We start from the raw sequence: 10,163 nt of genomic DNA, 5'->3' as shown, positions 1-10,163 counted from the left end.
AGCATATTATCCTCCATTTTCTAATTGTTACACAAATTTTGGGTAAAACCTCCACTTTTACCCACTCCCATTGATTGCACCTAGTATAGCACTAGCGTAGCAATAATTGGGTACCCTCCCAGCAGTATACTGGATAGATACTATCCCTTAGTGGGTTGTACCCCCAACCCCTAACTCTCTCACGTTATATATATATATATATATATATATATATATAATTGTTAACAAGGACAACAAACATTAAGGCAAGGCAAACATCTCAAGTCATATACATTATTATTATTGGAAGAAAAAATTTTTTTTTCCAATAATAATAATGTATATGACTTGAAATGTCTGCCTTGCCTTAACGTCTTTAACAATTATATATCCACTATATCGAAAATCTGCATTGGCTCCATAGCTATCGTTTTGGCTATAACCTTGGAGCCCTAGTAATCCGTTACAGTACTTACCAAGTATACCTAGTTAATTAGATCACCTGTGAACTAAACCCCCATATTTTGTATGTGTGTGTATATATATACACACATGCAGGGTGGAATAAAATTCACACACCATAGCAGTATATTAATTAATAATGTTTAAAATATCTAATTTTTTCAGGTATTTTCTTATTTGCAGAAACAATTTTGACAAAGCAAGATGGGTAAAAAAACTAACAAAGAATAAATGAATTACCTTAGTATTCATGAATGAGAAAGCAGGTGCTACTCACAGATCTGTTGCAGAGGAATTCAACAGGTAGAATTCACACAGACTTCCAATTCATAAGTCAACTGTTGGGCATCTAATTAATCATTTTAAAGAAACTGATAGTGTTGCTGACCCTTGAAGTGGCAAACTGAAATTGGTTTAGAAACTCTTACAAACAGTCCCAAATGTGCTATGAAAAGGAAGGGAGACATTTTGAACAGCACACATAACAATTAAATAACTAGCAAATAAATTTTCTTGTGTAATTATACTTTCAATAAATTATTCCTGGACACTAAACTCCACTTGCGAAGACCTGTTGAGGCAAGTGAAATCGAAATCGAACTAAATTTGTAGACAGGCACCCATGCCAACGTCTCTTCATTGAACACTCAACTCGGCTTGCAAAGACTTGTTGGGGCAAGCGAAAGCGAAATCGTGATGGCATCTGTACCAGTAAATTACTAAGAGCACCGTCCGAGCATGATTGTTGCCATAGCACCAGCTGTCTGGCTTCCATGCTGGTGGCACGTAAATAGCACCATTTGAGCGTGACCATTACCAATGTCGCCTTCCTGGCACTTGTGCCAGTGGCACATGAAAAGACATTCGAGCGAGTTCATTGCCAGTACCGCTGGACTGGCCCCTGTGCAGGTGGCACGTAAAATACACCATTTCAAGCGTGTCTGTTGCCAGTACCTCCTGACTGGCCTTCATGCCGGTGGCACGTAAAAGGTAAAAGCACCCACTACACTCTTGGAGTGGTTGGCATTAGGAAGGGCATCCAGCTGTAGAAACTCTGCCAAATCAGATTGGAGCCTGGTGTAGCCATCTGGTTCACCAGTCCTCAGTCAAATCGTCCAACCCATGCTAGCATGGAAAGCAGATGTTAAATGATGATGATCCCTGTGGTGCATGACTTTTGCCTCACCCTGTATATATATCATCATCACCGTTGTTTAACATTTGCCTTCTATGCAGCCGCACAATATGAAACCTTGAAGGAAAAATTTCATCATCACTAATATTGGCTGAGGATGCTGAATAGCACCTATATTGCAAGAAATAAGAGTTAAAATCCTTAAGGCTGCATGAATTACACAATTTATATATACTGACATTAGCAAAGCACTGGACCAGTTTCGTCTGTTAGTTTCAGACTCATCAGAAGTGCTTACTCCATTGCTCAGATAGAAAATACCAAAGACTACTCATGTCCCAATATTTACATGCTTTTACTTATAACTTTATATGCTTTCAAATCTAGTGTTCCAAAAAAAAGAAAATAATGTGTGTGTGTGTGTGTACACAACTGGCTGCAAATGTTTCCATCAACCAATTCTACCCAAAAAATATTGGTCAGCCTGTGACTCTAGTAAAAGACATCTACACACAGTGCCTTGCAATGGGGAGAGCCCTAAAACCAAATGGCTGGGAAACAAAATTCTTAACCACAGGACCATGTTTATCTTCACATGTCTTCACATGTGAATGAAAATGAATAAATAACTAATATTTTTGTTTTCAATCATTTATTCCTCTTTTTTACTTAATTATTTCTTTCTGCTAAATGTGGCCTGGCATTCTGTCAGTTACGATAATGAATGTTCCAGTTGATTTGGTCAGTGGAACAGCCTGCCAGTGAAATTAATGTCCAAGTGGTTGAGCACTCACACCAAGAATGTAGTTCTCAAGGAGATTCAGTGTGACACAGAATGTGACAAACAAGGCTGGCCCCTTGAATTTACAGGTACAACTCATTTTTGTCAGCTGAGTGGACTGGAGCAACAAGAAATAAAGCATCTTACTCAAGGACACAATGTTCCACCAAGAATCAAACTCATGACCTTATGATCACAAGCTGAATACCCTAACCACGAAGCCATGCACCTTCACACATGACTTAGAAGTTAAGGTTTGTGACTCAAGGTTCAAATCCACATTTAGCACAAGAGAAGAAATAATCGGATTGGTGAAACTTATACAGCAAAACATTTTCTGCTTTTGGCAAAACCATATACATATATATATAAACAATATATGAGTATATGCATATATATGTACATGTATGTATATACGTTCATCTACATGTACATATAGATACATAACTGGGTACATGACGTGGCAAAAGAACAAGGACAAAATGGTAAACAAGGTGCAACAAACAAAAAGGCTGTACAGCCAGACGGCTGTATATGTATATATATATGTATATATGTATATATGTATATATATGTATATATATATGTCTGTATGAGTTTGTTGATTTTATATCCTCCCCATTTTCTTATTTGCCTTATATATGTATATATATACACATCGTTCTCTGTAAATCCTGGGTCTTTCGCTTTGCTGAACATAAATCAATGTATTGATTTTTAAAAAAAGTAATGTGTTCCTTTTTTCATTTGAACTTCATCTTTCTTTTTAGTTGTCCTTTGTTCTTCTTTTTTTTTTTGTTTTTTGCCTAGAGATATTTATTCCATTACCTACACAATAGAAATGTTTGCAAGTGTTTAACCAAATAGCCAGACAGACACATAGTCATTATGTATTTCACATGCTGTTATATGTTTTCTAATAAAATGTTTTGGTTATATCAGCATCATTATCATCATAGCCATCATCACCAGCAAAATCATAGGCAGCAGCAGTGTCATTGGTGGTGTCATAATCTATAATGATACACACACACACACACACACACACACACACACACACAACATACACACGCACACACACACATACACACACACACACACATATATATATATATATATATATATATATATATATATATATATATATATGTGTATGTATGTATGTATGTATGTATGTATATATATATAAGCATAAAAAGGATATATCACAGTGGTTAGAACATCAGGTTCACAATTATGAGGTAGTGAATTTGATTCCTGGACCGGGCAGTGTGTTGCTCTTGAGCAAGACATTTTATCTCATGTTGTTCCAGTTTACGCAGCTGTAGAAATGAGTTTCTATGTCACTGGTGCCAAGTTGTATCGGCTTTTGCCTTTCCCTTGGATGACATTGGTGGCATGGAGAGAGAAAGTTGGTATGCATGGGCCACTGCTGGTCTTCCATAAACAACCTTGCCAGGACTTGTGCTACAGAGGGTGACTTCCTAGGTACAATCCCATGGTCATTCATGACCGAAGTGGGGGGTTTTTGTGTAGGCATGGACATGGCAGTATGGTTAACAAATTTGCTTAGCAACTACACGGTTTCAGGTTCAGTTTTCTTGCATGGCAACTTGGGCAAATATCTTCTGTTATTACCTTAGGCTTACCAATACCTGGTGAGTGAATTTGTTAGATGGGGGCTTTTACTAAGCCCATCATGCACGCACTCATAAGATAAGATAAGTTATGATTTTATTTTAAGAAATATTGTTAAATGTTTTACAATTATTCATTTATTTATATATATGTATTTGCATTGGGAGCCCTTCGCATCGAAGATTGGTGATTGTCGTACGCTGATGAAGGGTAAATACCCAGAAACCCGGGTCCTTGCATATCACGTCAGATCGACGATGGAGAGGATGACTTCCCTTTGCAAATACCGACAGGGCACAGAAAGTGTGTCAATAGCCAGCTGGAGGAGATGTTCTCCTGGAGCTACAAGCTACAGTAGCATTCACCCTTAGGGGTTAGCCACATTTAAGTGGCAAATATACTTCACATTTATTTATTGTTAAGTATTTTTTTATATATTTATTTGATATTTATTATAAGTTACAATATGTACATTGATCTTTTTATTATTATTATTATTATTTATATTTTATTTTAGACCTGACGAGTGACTATATTTTCGAATAGATTTAATTGTAGAGCATTTTGATTATTAATCGAATTGGTTTTATTAGTTATCTATTTGAATATATAGCCACAAAACATGTGTAGTCATTTTTATATCATTTACTAGTTATTCTTTTATGTACTTTATTGATTTTTAGAATAAGGCTTTTTTATGATATATTTATTTTCTAGAGGGTGTGAATTACATTCTTCATTATTGAATTATTTAATAGTGGTTTTTCTCTAAATTATATATATATCATCTGTGTTTGTACTATGTAAAAAGCGCTAAGTCCACTCTGCTGAGTGGTTGGTGTTAGGAAAGGGATTCAGCTGTTAAAATCCTGCCAAAATGGTCACAGAAGTCTGGTGAAAGCTTCTACCTGGCCAGCTCTTGTAAAAATGTCGCACCCATGCCAGCATGGAAGGAGGATGTTAAATGATGATGATTATATATATATATATATATATATATATATATATATATATATATATTAGGCTGGCCACTAAGTTCCCGCAGTTTTTTTAAATTTAAATTTTTTGAAAGGTTTAATAAAAAATAGCAACTAATTAATCAATGATGTATTCACCCTTATTGTTTACAACTTCTTCCCAACGTTCAACAAGATTTTCAATACCTCATTGGTAGAAATCACCCGATTTCGACTCGAAAAATTGATTCAACCAAGCTCTCAATTCTGCATCAGTATTGAATGAAACTCCACACATAGCATTTGAAAGAGATCGAAAGAGGTGGAAATCTATTGGTGCCAAATCAGGAGAGTACGTCAGATGTGACAGTACTTCCCAGCCATGCATTTGAATGGCTTCCTTGGTCATATTGGCGATATGAGGGCGGACATTGTCATGCAGCAGAACTCCATGCTGCTGATTAAGTCTTTTCTCTTGAATAGCCATGTTGTGTCGTTCCATCTGTTGAACATAGAGTTCTGTGTTGACCATTTGGTTCCGTTCAAGCAATTAGTAATGGATAATCCCTTCCCAGTCCCACCATATGCACAACATCGTTTTATGCGGATGAAGATCTTGAGGGTGAGTTATCTCGCCTGTCCATGGGTCTAAGCCACCAGAAAATACACAAAGCCTATACATTAGTATATGTATTTAACAATATTTATTGTATTAGAGTTGCCTTTACTGCATAAGAATATATGTGTGTGTGTGTGTGTGTGTGTGTGTGTGTGTGTGTGTGTGTGTGTGTGTGTGTGTGTGTGTGTGTGTGTGTGTAAGAAAAGAGATGACACAGGAGAAACAAATGGTTATGTTATGAATTTCATTAGCTAACAGCTGTTTCTGCTATAAGACACAGTGGACTTGTAGATGAGTGTCTGAATAGCTTCATCGAAGCCTTGAATATGAAGTGCAATTTATTTGGGAAAGCAATTAAATTTTTGCAATATAGAGGAAAGATATTACCAGTGAGAAAGTCATTACTGATGTATATAAAAAAATGTGTATGTTCAAAAGGCAATTAGATTTACTAATAGAAAAAGTTTTTAAAAAATAGAAAAAATATATGTATATATACACATGTGCACGCACTCAAAAAAACATGCAGACACACAGCAAAGATACACACACAGGCACACATATATGCGTGTATATATTTATGTATGTATAAATATGTCTACATACACATACACATGCACACATATGAAATACATATCCACAGACATACATATACGCACTACATACACACACAGACAAAAAGAAACAAGAAAATAGAGACAGAGACTGACCCACACATGCACAGATTTAATCATACATATATATATATGTGTATGATTATATATATATATATATATATATATATATATATATATATATATATATATATCAGTTGTGGTGTGCAAGAGAGACGATTGCGTTGGTATGGTCATGTGGCGAGAATGGACGAGGATAGCTGTGTGAAAAAGTGCTACACCCTAGCAGTTGAGGGAACCTGTGGAAGAGGTAGGCCCAGGAAGACCTGGGATGAGGTGGTGAGGCAAGACCTTTGAACATTGGGCCTCACCAAGGCGATGACTTCTGACCGAGACCTTTGGAAATATGCTGTGCGTGAGAAGACCCGGCAAGCCAAGTGAGACCTAAATCCAAGGCCTCTACCAGGGGTGTAGCCAGCCCACTTATGCATACCTTTCCTTCATTGGACACTAAACTCCACTTGCGAAGACCTGTTGAGGCAAGTGAAATCGAAATCGAACTAAATTCGACGACTGGCACCCATGTCAACGTTGTCTCCTTCATTGGACACGAAACTCAGCTTGCGAAGACCTGTTGGGGCAAGCGAAAGCAAAATCGTGATGGCACCTGTGCCCAGCGTCGCCTTTCTGGCACTTGTGCCCGTGGCATGTGTAAGGACTTTCAAGCGAGAATGTTACCAGTGCCCCTACACTAGCTCTTGTGCGGGTGGCATGTAAAAGCACCCACTACACTCTTGGAGTCGTTGGCGTTAGGAAGGGCATCCAGCAGTAGAAACTCTGCCAAATCAGATTGGAGCCTGGTGTAGCCATCTGGTTTCACCAGTCCTCAGTCAAATCGTTCAACCCATGCTAGCATGGAAAGCGGACGTTAAACGATGATGATGATGATATATATATACATATACATACATATATATATGTATATGTATATACATATGCATATATATTATATATTCATATATATATATATATATATATAAATGACTGCAAAGCAATTTTCTTAGCCTCACAACAACAATGAATACAATGACTCTCCAAGAATGTCTTGTATCCTTCAAATTCAATACATATCTATATCTATATCTATATATATATATATATATATATATATATATATATATATATATATATATAGACATATAGATATAGATATAAAAGATTCTGTTCATTTGTGTGTTTGTCTCTCCAACAAAGTGAAAGTAAATGGTTCAAGGGAGGCTATTCTGGAAGCTATTATGCTTTTCTTTATATTTCCTATTATGCTATTGTCTAATTTGTCTCAACAAAAATTATGCAATGGTACAACACTAATTGTGCACAAACCTATGAGGAACTGCATTGAGGTGAATATTCTCACTGGTTGTGGTAAATGTGACACTGTCTTTATTCTTAGCATACCAGTTATGCCATCTAATGCCCCATTCCAATTTAAGCAGTTACAGTTTCCTATCTGTGTTTCCTTTGCCATGAGCATTAATAAAAGGCAGGGCCAAACACTTAAAGTTGCTGGATTGCAACTTGGACAGCCATGCTTTTTACATGGCCAACTTTATGTAGGAGCATCATGTGTGGGATCAAAAGCAAATCTTTCTGCTTATGCACCCTGTAATAAAACAAAAAACATTATTTATAAAGAAATATTCACTCTTAATGCAACATGAATACTTCAATAACTTAATTTACCATTAATATCATTACATTCAAGATCGAGTAATTACCTATTTAAATAAACTGTATTATATAGTTGCCATTACTATATTGATAAATAAAATAATGCATACAACTCACTTATTATGGTCATATAATAAACAAACACAAGTTCATGTATGAAATTGATCTTTTTTCTACTTCAATTATTACATATTTTTCTGTTATAAAAAATACACACATACAGGAGGAGTAAATTATATATATAATAATACTTTGAATGTGACTCCCGAGAAACAGTAAAAGTAATTACCTGACCAACGACGGGTATTACTGCTAGTATATAAATATATATATATATATATATACATATGCAGGAATCTCCAGTCAAAGACAATGTATGAGTGTTCAGTTTTTGCTAAATGACCTGCACAAATGATTTCTTTCTAGTGATCAAATGTATGTGCTGTACATTAGCTCACTACCTCCATCAAATCGACATTGCCTATACAGGTGCACAAGTGTGTCACATGTCAGATATCAAAATGATTGCAGAGCGACATGAAAGGAAGTGATTTGCTCAAGAACATTAAGTGGCATCTGGTCCGGGAATCGAACCCACAATCTAGAAATCTTGAGAGCAGCACCCTAACCACTAGGCAATGCATCTTCACACACACACACACACACATCTATATATATATATATATATATATATATATATATAGAGTTATTAATATTTCTAAGTCTCTCTAAAGGAGACTAAGGCAGCGGTACTGGAAATTAATAGTTATCGCCAAGCCAACATGGCAGTCCCAAAATTAGGACGAAAGCTGCCGTGAATTAGCTCCAAGAAGCCATCGCCTCTAGCTAGCTATGTGACACACGAACCTGTGTCCTTTATAACCTTCGAACAGGGGAGGTCAGCAGCGTCCCCCTGCCGGTTTGGCATCTGCAGACTAGACTAGTTTCAGGGTGTTGCCCCTTGTCAATGCAGAGTAGCCAAGCCTTAGCCAGGCGGCGCTGCTGACTATCTGCTCGAAGGTTATTTATCTAATTTCAGTGGAATCTATCCACTGGTTTTCAGAAATAGAGTTATTAATATTTCTAAGTCTCTCTAAAGGAGACTAAGGCAGCGGTACTGGAAATTAATAGTTATCGCCAAGCCAACATGGCAGTCCCAAAATTAGGACGAAAGCTGCCGTGAATTAGCTCCAAGAAGCCATCGCCTCTAGCTAGCTATGTGACACACGAACCTGTGTCCTTTATAACCTTCGAACAGGGGAGGTCAGCAGCGTCCCCCTGCCGGTTTGGCATCTGCAGACTAGACTAGTTTCAGGGTGTTGCCCCTTGTCAATGCAGAGTAGCCAAGCCTTAGCCAGGCGGCGCTGCTGACTATCTGCTCGAAGGTTATTTATCTAATTTCAGTGGAATCTATCCACTGGTTTTCAGAAATAGAGTTATTAATATTTCTAAGTCTCTCTAAAGGAGACTAAGGCAGCGGTACTGGAAATTAATAGTTATCGCCAAGCCAACATGGCAGTCCCAAAATTAGGACGAAAGCTGCCGTGAATTAGCTCCAAGAAGCCATCGCCTCTAGCTAGCTATGTGACACACGAACCTGTGTCCTTTATAACCTTCGAACAGGGGAGGTCAGCAGCGTCCCCCTGCCGGTTTGGCATCTGCAGACTAGACTAGTTTCAGGGTGTTGCCCCTTGTCAATGCAGAGTAGCCAAGCCTTAGCCAGGCGGCGCTGCTGACTATCTGCTCGAAGGTTATTTATCTAATTTCAGTGGAATCTATCCACTGGTTTTCAGAAATAGAGTTATTAATATTTCTAAGTCTCTCTAAAGGAGACTAAGGCAGCGGTACTGGAAATTAATAGTTATCGCCAAGCCAACATGGCAGTCCCAAAATTAGGACGAAAGCTGCCGTGAATTAGCTCCAAGAAGCCATCGCCTCTAGCTAGCTATGTGACACACGAACCTGTGTGTCACATAGCTGTGTGTCACATAGCTAGCTAGAGGCGATGGCTTCTTGGAGCTAATTCACGGCAGCTTTCGTCCTAATTTTGGGACTGCCATGTTGGCTTGGCGATAACTATTAATTTCCAGTACCGCTGCCTTAGTCTCCTTTAGAGAGACTTAGAAATATTAATAACTCTATTTCTGAAAACCAGTGGATAGATTCCACTGAAATTAGATAAATAACCTTCGAGCAGATAGTCAGCAGCGCCGCCTGGCTAAGGCTTGGCTACTCTGCATTGACAAGG

The sequence above is a fragment of the Octopus bimaculoides genome, chromosome 1, assembly GCF_046866305.1.
Source record: "Octopus bimaculoides isolate indiv1 chromosome 1, ASM4686630v1, whole genome shotgun sequence".
Classification (NCBI taxonomy): Eukaryota; Metazoa; Mollusca; class Cephalopoda; order Octopoda; family Octopodidae; genus Octopus; species Octopus bimaculoides.
Note: the sequence above shows the minus strand (reverse complement) of the source record.